Source organism: Aquarana catesbeiana, linkage group LG04, assembly GCF_042186555.1.
Source record: "Aquarana catesbeiana isolate 2022-GZ linkage group LG04, ASM4218655v1, whole genome shotgun sequence".
NCBI classification, from domain to species: domain Eukaryota; kingdom Metazoa; phylum Chordata; class Amphibia; order Anura; family Ranidae; genus Aquarana; species Aquarana catesbeiana.
This window is the reverse complement of record NC_133327.1, coordinates 423,181,614-423,195,192: the sequence shown is the minus strand read 5'-3', so window position 1 is coordinate 423,195,192 and position 13,579 is coordinate 423,181,614. Positions and strand designations below refer to the sequence as shown.

The 13,579-nt window shown below is 38.8% G+C and overlaps 1 protein-coding gene across 8 annotated transcripts in view; it reads left to right on the top strand.

The window, feature by feature from the left end:
* NHSL1 (NHS like 1) overlaps positions 1 to 13,579 on the top strand; it is a 291,056-nt gene that overhangs the window by 189,018 nt on the left and 88,459 nt on the right. The gene's annotated exons all lie outside the window — the stretch shown is intronic.

The window sequence follows — 13,579 nt, the reverse complement described above, 5'->3', positions numbered from 1 at the left end:
TTTATCTAGATCTAGTGATATATATTTTTATCAGTTAGTGCTTTGGGGTTAAAGTGTGAAATGGAGAATGGAATGTAGGATGGGATGAGTTACATGTCTTACAAAACAGCTGACAGCAAATAAATCCAGATGTTGGCTGTTTGGAAGCCAAGAACTGTAAAACTGCATGACTGCATGATTGATGAAATTCCTATTCTAAGGAAATCTTGGTACATATTAGGAGCAGCTTCCTATTTGGAATTAGATTTTTCTGTACTGTAAGTTGCAATATATGTGTATAAAGTGCATACATGGCTGCACTGGGGTGTTTTAACTAAAGGAAAATAGGATGTTCATTTTGCATGGGAAGTTGCACTTTGCAGCAGAATTTGCCCCATGGTGAAGTTTCACTTTGCAAGGAAAATAAAAAAAAATGACAGCATTTTTGCTTGCACATACATAGTTACATAGTTAGCAAGGTTGAATAAAGACACCAGTCCATCCTGAGTGAGTGTGGGTGCATATCTACAATTGTCCCTATCTCTGTACATTGTGTCTCATTAAGATGCTCATCTATTATATTAGTATTTTTATGAAAGGTACCCATATAGCGCCGTCAGTTTACACAACGCTCCACACATACATCGCACACTCACATTGGTCCCTACCCTCAAGGAGCCCACAATCCAAGGTCCCCAACTCACATTCATATACTAGGGCCAATTTTGGACAGAAGCCAATTAACCTACCAGCATGTCTTTGGAGTGTGGGAGGAAACCGGAGTACCCGGAGGAAACCCACACAGGCACAGGGAGAACATGCAAACTCCAGGCAGGTAGTGTCGTGGTTGGGATTTGAACCAGCGACCCTTTTTACTGCTAGTCGAGAGTGCTACCCACTACACCACTGTGCCGCTTTACCTCATTCATTAAAAGTTCTGAGGAAAATTCCCTTGTAAAATGCAACTTTCCCTGCAACGTGAACAGTATATTTGTCTTTAGAAAGTTAACCCCATATTGCTTGTGGAAGACTAATTGGGGTAGATTTGATAAAGGCACATGGGCTCTTCACTTGGTAAGTGAAGTTGCACTTTTCAAAGGAAGTTTACTCAGAGCTTAGTGAATGAAGTAAAGCTCTAATGACTTCCTCATCCAATTATGTGCAGGCAAAAGTCCTTTTCTTTGCACACGATTGGGTATTTTTTTGCAAAGCAAAAATTTCACCGGATTCATTAAAGGGATAATAAAGGCTAGATCAAAAAGATGTTATAAAAAAGAAAAAAAGATGTTATACTTACCTGCTCTGTGTTACCTCCTCTTTGGCGGTCCCCCACTCCTTCTTCCTCTAACTGCCCTCTCAACAAGCCGGGTGCTAAGGGGCACTGTTTGAACGCACTCTTGACCCAGGTTGTGTGCATCCATAGACACACAAAGCGTCAGTAAGTCACACCCCTGCACCTTCCTCACAGGAGTGTGAATGACAGCAGCAGGAGCCTATGGCTCCCGCTGCCTCCAGTGTCTACTGTGAAAACAGAGAGGAGAGCGGTGCTGCAGTGCGGAAACAGTGAGAGGACTTTTGTCCACAGGACTTGTGTACACACAATCGGAAAGTCCAACAACAAACATTTGTTGGCGGAAAATTTGAGAACCTGCTAGCCAACATTTGATGACGGAAAGTCCGACAACAAATGTTCGATTGGAGCATACACACGGTCGGACTTTCAGCCAACAAACTCACATCCAACATTTGTTGTCGGAAAATCTGATCGTGTGTACGGGGCATAAGAGTGATCATCTAGACAGAACTGCATACTGGAAATGTTGCTGACCTGCTCATTTCTTTCGTTTTTCATCCAGACATTACTATAATAATATAAATAAATATATATATATAATTTTTTATTCATTTATTGCAGGTATTATAGAGCTGACAATTTACGCAGCGCTTTACAGATATATATTGTACATTCACATCAGTCCCTTACTCTCAAGTAGCTTACAATCTAAGGTCCCTAACTCACATACACATATTACCCAGATAGCAAGCATAATTTGCCACAAATTTGAGGCAGTGTTGAATTGTAAGTCTGTTAACTTGCTGCACATTTTCACTGGTAAGTTGTACACTTGCAGAGCACTTGAAGCACAAGTTCTAGTTGACACTTTTCCAATTTGTAGCAAATTTGTGTGGCAAGTCTCTAGCAAGAGCAAAGTTGCAGTGGTGAGTCCACAGCAAGAGCTCTGCAAGTCTACAGCATGAAAATTCAGCCACAGTGACCCCTGTGGTGGGATGGGAACCAGAACTTGTAGCAAACTTGCAGAATGTTTGCAAAGAAATATGATCTGGAGTCATGCAATGCGGACTTCCTGCAATTGTGCAACAAATGTGTGAAGCCTGGCAAGTCTAGCATTAGCTTAGCAATTCATTTTCAAACTTGCAGCTCAATTACTTGCTATCTGGGTAGTGCCAGTTTAGACAGGAGCCAATTACCCTACCAGCATGTCTTTGGAGTGTGGGAGGAAGCCGGAGTACCTGGAGAAAACCCACTATATATTGTATGTATGTATATATATTTTTAACAAGCTGGTTATTGTTATCCAGGAACATGCTCTATTGTGGTCCTCATTTCACATGCAGAAATCCTTATGTAAAAGAATCCTTATAGGGCGGCACAGTGGTGTAGTGGTAGCACTCTCGCCTAGCAGTAAGAAGGGTCACTGGTTCAAATCCCAACCACGACACTACCTGCTTGGAGTTTGCATGTTCTCCCTGTGCCTGCTTGTGTTTCCTCCGGGTACTCCGGTTTCCTTCCACACTCCAAAGACATGCTGGTAGGTTAATTGGATCCTGTCTAAATTGTCCCTCCTATGTATGAATGTGAGTTAGGGACCTTAGATTGTAAGCCCCTTGAGGGTAGGGACTGATGTGAATGTACAATGTATATGTAAAGCGCTGCATAAATTGACGGCGCTTTATAAAGTACCTGAAATAAATAATAAATAAATAAATAAGCTTTATGTAAAAACAATAGGCCATTACATACAGGTATTTCACATCCACCAATCCGATTTAGACCTGGCTTGGAGGTTTTAATGTGATTGGTGAATCAAGAATCAAACATGTTTAAACCCCCGTCAAGTGTGGTCCGCATTCAGGAGATTTGCCTTTTCTTCCTGACCCAGTTAGATTGATTATCAGAAAAGGAGGTACGGGGAACTCTATTCAATACATATAGGGACAGCGGTAAAGGGTTGGTACCAAGGACTTTTTTTTCTAACCCTTATCCAAGCCTAAACTATTTTAAGTATGCATGAGCTATACCTGAATATACAACAGCCTTACAAGAAGATATATGAGTAGTTCAAAATATTGTTTATATTACGTTCAATTATGGCATTGTACTTATAACACAAATCTGGTCTATAGAAGCCATTAATTCTGCATTATGTACCGAGCAGGTACAATGATTACTGGCTTGTGAAAATGGATCTGGTTATTTTTGGCACAGCGTTTTCAACCCTTGAAATATAGCTGCTAATTTTCTTTACCCATAAGTACATGGTACTGACAGCCATAACTTATATCATCTATTGGATGGTAATTGCTATGCACTTTGTAATCAGCACCAATAAAAGTGGGCTAAGCTGTTTGCTCTGTAAACTGACCCCTTTGGCATTGTGGTGTTTGAAGTCTTTGCATCAATCCCAGACTGAGCAGCCAACAAATAGTTCATTAATGCAGGTACTTCCATTGAACTATCCTTATATTTTTGTCATTTAGATTTGAATTACTAATGTGGTGTACTTCCAGTATAAAACATATTCGGAATGTTCTGAAATTATACGCGTTAGTGCTGAGATTTTTTGACAGTTTTTTGTGCAATACAAGTTCCAGGTATGGATTGATTAAAAATGCTGAATGCTGCTACTGTCATTCTGACTGCTGATTAAGCCAAGTAGACATGCTCTCCCACTAGACATTGATTTACAGACATCATGCAGACATTTATGGCCCAGTAATCTCTGTTATTGCTAGCAACCTAGCTATTCTGTTTAAATAGTCTGATTCATTAGCAGGTTCAAGGGTGACATGAATCAGAATGCTGAGCTTTTTCAGAGACTTAGCTTATGGATATGTGTTGCTTTTATCCTGGAAAATTATCATTCTTTCTTTTAGTTAACATCTCCTTTCAAGGGCAACCCCACCTAACACACTGTGAAACCATGTGCAAACAGAATTAGTACCAGTGATTCACTTAACCACATATACAGTATTAGTGTAAGAGTTTTATGGACAGCTGTGTGTTAAATGTTCATATTTGGAAGGTAGTTATTTATTTTTCTTAGTCATACAACCCAAACCACCTTTCATTCCTCAGTGTCTTCTTTAGTAGAGTTTGGGCCAACCTTCCTCAACCTTTTCACCTTAGAGCAGGCTTTCTCATTCAGGGTTCCATGGAACCCTAGGGTTCCTCCAGAGGTTGCTCAGGGAAGTTTCAGCTGACACCATTGATCTTTTTAGCTATCTTTAAGGGTGGAATTCTTCCCAATGACCACAAGTGTAAGGAGCATTCTTCCCACTGACCATTTCACGAATGTATCATTAATTGTAGATATAATCATTTTTAGCAGAAGTTCCCTGAGACCAGAAAGTTATTTCATGGGTTCCTCTGTGTTGAAACGGTTGAGAAAGGCTGCCTTTGAGGAACACCTAAAATAATTTTCTAGTACCAGGGAACCCTTACTAAAACGAATTAATCTGAGGACAATGGGGAAAATGCTCCTTACATTGGTGGTCAGTAGGATGAATGCAACCCATTCAGTGGTGGCCAGAATGCCACCCTTACAGGCATGTTGCTGATTTTGCCAAGTAGAGTTTACCCTGGAACTATGCAGGCACCATCAGATAGGAGCTCAATCATATCATCAGCAGCTCAAGGAACCTTTGGTAATTTCTGATGGAACCCTGGCTGAGAATGGCTGGTTTAAGCTGGTCATACATGGTGCAAATTTCTTTCCTGCAAACATGAGCTGCAGGAAAGAAATTCGCTAGAATCCCCCCATCAACACAGGCATTGCTGACAGGGGAATCCCTCCTAATGAACCATTGTATTCGGCTCCCCCCCCCCGTCAGGAGAAGACAGTGATTATTGCTAGCGGCTATACCTGCTGCTAGCCATAATCGCATGTAAAATCCAACAGGCTGGTTATACCCAAGTTGATAGATCGATCAACTTGGTACATTCAGCCTGCCCATACATGTTTAGAATCTCAGCCGGTTCCTGCTGACTGGGCAAGATTCGAACTGTCTATGGCCGGCCTTAAACTAAAGCTGAGCATTCCAATAAATATTGTTCCACCCAATCCTTCTCAGCCTCAAACTTTGAATGACTGACGGTCACCCACCGGGGACATAACAGCATCTTAATGCACCTATGCTATAGTAAATAAATGAAGGACAGGTGTGTTGTAGTAGTGTATGAAAGGACAACATTTGTATGTCACTTATATGATCAAATTACACAACAGCTGAGGAAAGTAGGTTTCATGTGTCTGCACTGCCAGACACATTCATGTACACATAATGTATAATAACAATCATTGAGAAAAATGGATCTTTGCAAGACTACACGTTTCTTTGTGCCATAAATGTTTGTATAAATTTGCCTATCCCCAAAACCATTTTTTTGGATGCCGTGTATAATTGTAGGTTTTTTCTTGTCTAAACTGTTTTCATTGTATCACCTTCTAATTAATAGATTTTTGGTATTTTTCTTATACTTACATTCTCGATATTGGGGTCTCGTTTCAATTGTTTCTTTAAGAATTTTTTTTTAGATAGCCAATATGTAAAGCAGGATAACTAGGGAAATAAAAGTGACGTTTTTATTTATTAGAAAAGTAAAAGGCAATACAGAATTGTGTGCAGGATAGACTCCCTGAAGTAAAAGGTTAATGTCCTTTCTATGCTCTGTCTTGTGGTTGTTGCTGAGTCATTAAACTTGTCTGGCTTCCTCTAGTGGAGGAAACCTGGCAACAACTGTTCAATTGTTAGTGAGAGTACGCCAGAGGTAGACACCATGTGGAATCTCAAGACAGAGCTATGCTTAGTTCATTTGTGGATATTACATACTTATTTAGTAAAGTAAATAATAACTTACAATATTATTATTATTATTATACAGTATTTATATAGCGCCAACAGTTTACGTAGCGCTTTACAACTTGAGGGTAGACAGTACAAATACAATACAATTTGATACAGTAGGAATCAAAGAGCCCTGCTCCTTAGAGCTTACAATCTAAGAATTCATTTTCCTTTTAAAGCTGCAGTGTCAACAGGTCCTGAACAAGGTCCTGAACAACCAGGTGTGCACCAAGCACACCCCAGTACCTAATATTAAAGCTAGAATTAGATGGCACACACTGGAACTTGGTATAAAAGTTAGAGTTGTACGGCACACCCCAACACTTGGTATTGAAGCTAGAGTTAGATGGTACATCCTAGTACTTGGTAAAAAGGCTGAAGTTGTTTGGCACACCCGCGCACTTGGTATGGAAGTTAGGGTTGGATGGCACACCCTGAGATTTGGTATATAAGCTAAAGTTAGATGGTATGACCTGGTACTTGGTATGGAAATATGAAAGCGATAACTAGTTGACACATCCTGGTACTTGGTATACAATCTGGAGTTGTGTGGCACACTCCAGGTCTTAGTGGAGAAGTTAGAATTGGATGGTACAACCCAGCACTTGGTATAGATATAAGAGTTGGATGGCACACCCCAGCACTTTGTATAGAAGTTCGAGTTGGATGGCACCCCAGCACTTGGAATGGATGTTAGATTTGGGTGGCACACCCCAGTACTTGGTATAGAAATTAGAGTTAGAAGGCACATCCCAGCAGGTGATTTGGATGGCACCCCATCGCTTGGTATAGAAGCTAGGGGTTGGTTGGAACACCAGGACAAACACTTGGTGTTTGCATTGTTCCTGCTGCATTGCCTAAATGAAACTGCTGTTGAAAAAATACATAGGCTACCATTTTTTAACTCACTTGAAAATGTTCAATGCCTGTCTGAGTCAAACAATGAGTATGCAGATCAGGAGTTTTGACTTTACACTGACTTCACTTCATTAAAAGCTAGAGACTGCTAGGCAAAAGTTTTTAATTTTGAAACTGTTGGTGTATACCTGTTATTTATCACATATACTGTATATATACAATGCATGTTTTAGAAAAGATATGTAAGACATGACAAAGAATAACAAGTGCATAATGTTAGCTAAAGAAACAGCACAGCAGAGCATATTTTTTCCACCTTTGCCTGTGTAATTGTATTCTGGGACTGAGCAGGGTGATGTGAAATAGGGCTTGGTTTACACTAGTGCGGTTTCAGATGCGACTTCAATTGCACATAATTGCAAGACATTGGAGAGCACATTATTTTTTTAATGGTCAATAGTGCCTGTTCACATCAACGCAGTGCAGCATGTTTTTGGAAAAGGTACTACTTTGTTGTGGTTGCAGCAAGATTTTAGCCCCATAGTCTTTTTTTTTTTTTTTTTACGTTGAACAAAGGTTTTTATTAAGCACAAGTGTATACATGACGAGTACAATAATCACACAATTATGTCCTCTAGTTTGAGGTGAATGTAATGCACAATGCTGTTACAGTACATAATGTAACCAGTTTATGTTGATGAGCACTTATGTAAGCGTTTGTGTCACTTTGTATAAAATAAAGAAATACAACATTAACAAGAATTAGTATGTTTGTATCAAGAATTCGTAATTAGGCACAGGTTTCGGATTCCTGCAGCCAACGGTCCCATATTCTATTGTATTTGTCTGGGCAGCCTCTATTAATGTATAGGAATTTCTTTTAAGGTAAGGTTCTGTTTATGTCCACCTTCTGCCCCATAGCCTTTTAATAAGAAACACACCAAAAACACATGTAAAATGCCTGTACATGTGTTTTTGGCATAGTTTTGTGTATAAAATCCAGTCTCCTCCTACAATTAAAGTGAATGAAGCATGTAAAAATGCATCAAAAACACACTACAAACTTGCACTGAAAATCAGATCAAGTTGCAGCTGCATTAATATGAACCTAGCCTTATATCACTGCTTGGGAATGATAGATCATGTCACATGTCAAAAGGAGACGAGAGCTCCATCTACTGGCTGCATAGAATAATGCTTTATATTACTATATTGACATAAACACATATTTTTTTTTAGTCCTGACCATAATAAATAAATATATATATATATATATATATATATATATATATATATATATATATATATAGAGCGGAATGATCACGTGTTGTGTGGGTATAAGACGTGCCTTACATCCAGTGCCCACTAGCACAAAAACACAGCAAAGAGGACCATACTCCTTTTATATTACACTTACAGTAGGAAATGTGATATGAATTGTGTATATTACAAGTCAAAAAATGTTATATTGCTAATATGCAAAAAAATCTTGTCACTAATAACATGAAGAAAGCTGTGCACTTCACATATGCTCGCCCTGTTTGTTGTGAATGGAAAGTGTGAATTGTTTAGGGAAGCTCTCTTGTAAGGTGTACTTCATTATAATATTGTGTCCTAGCAACAGGCAGGGTTCCTTTGTGTGAAGCTAGAAAAGGGGGAAGTGATTGGAGGATTATATTCATTTCCTCCTGGTTTATACGGCTGTATTAGTCTTGTGAAATTTGATGGTAATGTTACACATACACTCGCTTATTCACAAAAAGATCTGCTTGATTGGTACAGAAATGGGAACACAAAGAACATATTATACGGTCATTTTTGCCAAACGGTAACCTGAGGATTGTTTTGTTTGAGGTGTGTGAGTGTTTATTGGTAGATTACCGTCATTTGTTTTTAGCTTTCATGCTTCAGTCTTTAACAGGATATTTAAAGAAAAATAAAACCCTATTTTTTTCCAAGGGACTCAAAACCTGTTCAGAAACAATGAGACTACTCTTCCTCCCTAGATCTGTTTGGAAGATGTCAGGTCAAATCCGGCTGGTATAGGTTGGAGCAGGTGTAAACATTGCTATCCGATCAGCTGGATGTCTCCTATTTAGTTAGGATAAAGCTAACCATAGATAGGTTGATATTAAGCCGGTTTAGAAAGGACCAGGCGAATTTTGATCCATCTATGGGCAGGCTGTTTGTACAGAAGTCAATCTCTCGATCAACTTCTGTATAACCAGCCTGTTGGGTGTATTTCACTCAATCAGTGCCACTGGCTATATCCCGCAACTCTGATCCTTGTATTCTGACAGTGGGGAGCTCTCCCTGCAATACAATAGCTTGCTAGAGGGATGTTGATGGGGAACTAAATCATTTTTTCTGTTTAACCTACAGGTAGAGTTGCCACCTCATCCCTTTAAACCTCAAATCTGATAAGTTTACTAAAGTTTCCCACAGAATAAAAATTCGGAAGTGATGTCTTGTGACGTAATGCATTTGTATTGCATTTTTGAACGACAGCTGTACTGATTAAACAAAAATTGTACGATCTTGCATCGTACGAAAAAAAATATGTGCATGTCCGATAGAATAATATCGGATGAACAGTCATGATCGGCTCTCGAAAACTCTGTACTAATGATCCGATTATTGTACGATCACTTCGAAAGTGGTATTTTTCATACAATTTTCTGATTGTGTGTACGGGGGAAGGGAGGCATTTTTCCCACTGGCCACCAGTGTAAGGGGCATCGGGAGGCATGTATACAGAAATACCAGTCACTAAACACAGAGAGACTTATCTAGTAAGTTACTGAAAAGATTCAGTGCACATGTTTTGTAAATCAAGCCGCCTCACATTTAGTAAATTACTTGTAACTATTTTGTTGTACATTTGTGCCCCTCACTGAAATCAGGGTGCCACCCACAGCAAAGGATTTGCAGTTTCTTTGTGTATTTGTTAACCCTGCACCTGAAATCCTGGGAAACAGAGGGAATAATTAAACTTTTTATTTTCGTTAGTTTGTGTGGGGATAGAATTGATATAATCTAGTTTTGATCACAAGGTCATACCATATTAATGTTTTAATATTTCTTTGGATTTGTAGTGGACAGCACATGTAACATAAAGCTTGATAACGCCTATTTGATGATATGCATAGTTGGCATTTCTATTGTTCTGTACAGTTTAGATAATCAAGAGATGAAATACTCATCATATATCATTTTTTAGATTAATTCGTCTTTCAGGGTAATTGTATGAAAAAAATAAACCGTGTGCTTTCCTAGGGCTGTTATATGAAAAAATATGTAAGAAAAAGGATATTGGATGTGTGTGGGCAGTATTATGGTAGGTCTATTATTTCCATAGTGGTGCGGGTGCTATTCTAGAGAGGAAGGGGGCGCTCTCTACAAACAAATCATGTTGATTTACCGGCAGTGATTACTAAGAGCTCCTGTCTGTGGCACACATGTCCAATGACAATAACACATGATTGATAACAGTCTAGAGCTCTGCTTGTTTGTCTACTACAAACTGTGGCCCTTTGCTAGCCTTTATGCGGCCCTTGGGGCACAACTCTTTCCACTGATATGAGGCACTTTTCCTCTCACTGACACCAACAATGGGCACTATATCTTCCACCGATACCAATGATGGAATACTATTCCTCCTACTAATAGGGGGAATACTCCTCCTATTGACCACCAACCCTAATGCCATATTTATTCTCACTGGATGCTGGGCCCGTTACATTTTCTGCCCCTGCTGGCCACAATCTGGCCTAACTAAAGTCTGAAGGACAATAAAGTGGCCCTTTGTTTGAAAAGTTTGGAGACCCCTGGTCTACATGGTTAATAATGACAAGTGATGTGCTTTTGTTATCTGATTCTTTTCCATCACTAAAACAGACCAAACACTGGAAGAATTTTGGTTGAATTTTTTTTTTTTTTTTTTTGGAATGTTCCTTTAATATTCAAATAGTTAGTAGGGTCAAAATTGGTTATTGTAAAAATTGTACATATTGTAATGTCCATGTGCAAGGCTCAAAAGAAACTTGTTTAATATGTGTGGGATTCCATTTACGTAACAGGTTTGGACAAAATTTTAAGGGTTTTTGAACAAAATTAGTTGACTCCATTGATGGAAAGTTCAAATGTTCTGAAGAACAAGTCTTTAGAATTTCCTTATGAACGTTTGAACAAAACTCTACTGTTATATGACCAGCTTTGGTTTCCCAGCACCATTTGCATAAATAAAGTGATAAAGAAGTTAAAAAAAAGTTGGTCATACATGGATCGAAATTCACTCAGTTCAGCCAGAACTAGCTAAATTTCAATCCATGCATGGGTGGTAGGCTGGTTGTACAGAAGTCCATCTGCTGATCGACGTCTGTAGAATTGCCCTGTTGGAAAATGTCCTTGTGATCAGTGCAGTGCTGATCAGTGTATTCTGACACCAGGAAAGTCTCCCCCGCTGTCAGAATACAATGCTTCAGCGGGAGTGATTCCCGGTATCCACATCGAGCATGTGGATGGGGGAATGGAGTAGATGTTTTTTTGAACGAAAGCAGGTTGAATGAAAAAAAACTGACAGCTCAGTTCAATGGATATAAATGAATCAGTTCAATGGACATAAATGAATCAGTTTCTCGTTTGTTTTTTGCTTCTGTGTCACATATACGCAGTACCAACATTTCAATTTTTAATGGCCGAGAAACACATTAACCTTTCAATCTGTCATCTATTCGGCAGAAGTTTTCCAAATTTTTACTTTTTTTTTTTGTCTAAAAAACATCACGACTGATTTTCAATTTGTGCCCATTAACTAACTGGACGAAAAACGGACGAATTGTCCAAATGACAGGTTTTTGAACGATTTTTCGTCTAGTGTATAGGCATTTATGTCAAACTAATCCTTTTCCATTCCAATCCGGCACTGCTCAAATGGTTGTATTTCATTACTACTCTTTGTAACCCTGGGTATTAATATGTGAGTTCCAGAACCATTTTCAAAGTTGTAGAAAGCCTTAGAAAGGAACTCAAAAACTTATATTTTTAGCTCAAAACTTTGATGGCTAACACAGTCCAAAACCTATTCTAAAAAGGCCCAACTATTATTTTACTACAGTAAAAGAAAACCCCCATTTGACTGTAATATAGTGCTTACAATTGTTGCTGATCTGAAAATGCTAGATGACTGACTTCCTGGAATCAAAACTTTCAGAGTCACTGACCGGAAAAAAGTATGTGACTAGAGTGACTCAGGAAACGTCGGAGCCGGAGGGCCGGGAGAATATACAGGCAAGTAGCATTATCAGAAGCAGGTCAGAGATGACAGAGCCCTTATTTCTCCCAGCATAGAATTCCAATAATGTACAATATTTTACCTTTCCGATACTGAATTCTATTTTTGCTGTCTCGGAGTGCCTTTTTATGTATTTTTATTGCACGTCTTAAAATTTACCAGTTGCAGCAACTATTAATCTAATCGCACTTGTAAATCTTCTCACAATTGGCTATTAATAAAAAAAAGTTTCCTTAGTTACCAGATTGACAGTTATAATTATTCTGAACATATGGTAATTACCCTTATGCAAGAGGATTGCTTGACTAAGCCAATTATCATGTATAATCACAATCTAGGAAACCTTTTTGTTCACATAATATCGTCTTATGTCTTTACAGGGGTTAAATATGAATTCATTGGTGTAATAGGCAGAAGAAAAGATGTGTATGCAATGAACTAAAAAGGAGAGAGATTTAGGTCCAGCATTAATGACTAAATCTAAGTATGTAAATCCTTTGTCCTAGATCCCAGAACATAAGTATGGCGTTAAATAAATTAGTCTCTGGTGTGGACAGACAGAGCATTTAACAGCATGCAGTCATTAAGTGAAAGTGAGAATTCTATTCAAATATGGCTTTATTTTACTTTTTCTATACCAGAATATGATTTTCCTCAACCTTTTAATTAGTGTTTAGAATTGGAGCTGCCTGGGCTAGGTATTACCCTAAAGTAATTGTAAGGGTTTTATTTTTTTTATTATTAAATTAATAAACATTTTATACTTGCCTGCTCATTGCATTGGTATTGCACAGAGCAGCCCCAAACCTCTTCTTCTGAGGTCCCCGCCAGCACTTTGGGCTCCTCTTCATCTGACCATATCATATAGCAAGCACTTGCTAGGGTGGCAGATGTGTGGGTTTGATCCAGAGCTGGGCTATGTGTGTCCATGGACACAAACAGCACCACTTGATCCACCCCCCACTTCCCCCCTCATAAAATTTGATTGACACCACTGCTGTTTCTGAGCCTGTGAGCACCCATATCTCGGGCACAGTGCTGAGTCAAGATCAGGCTCAGGTAAGTATTTAAGGAGGGGCTGGGAGAGAGAAGCTTTTAATGCATTAAGGTAAAAAAAAAAAAAAAAACGTTAGACTTTGGAACCACTTTAGAATTTAGAATGTTGATGAAATTATAAAAGTAATTTTCAATCTTTCTGCAGCCTTTATTACAATAATACCTGGTAATCTTGCCATAAGGATCTTCAGACTCTTCCTGTTGTTGATTGACAACTGTCTGCCAATTGTTGTACTGTGTTATCAC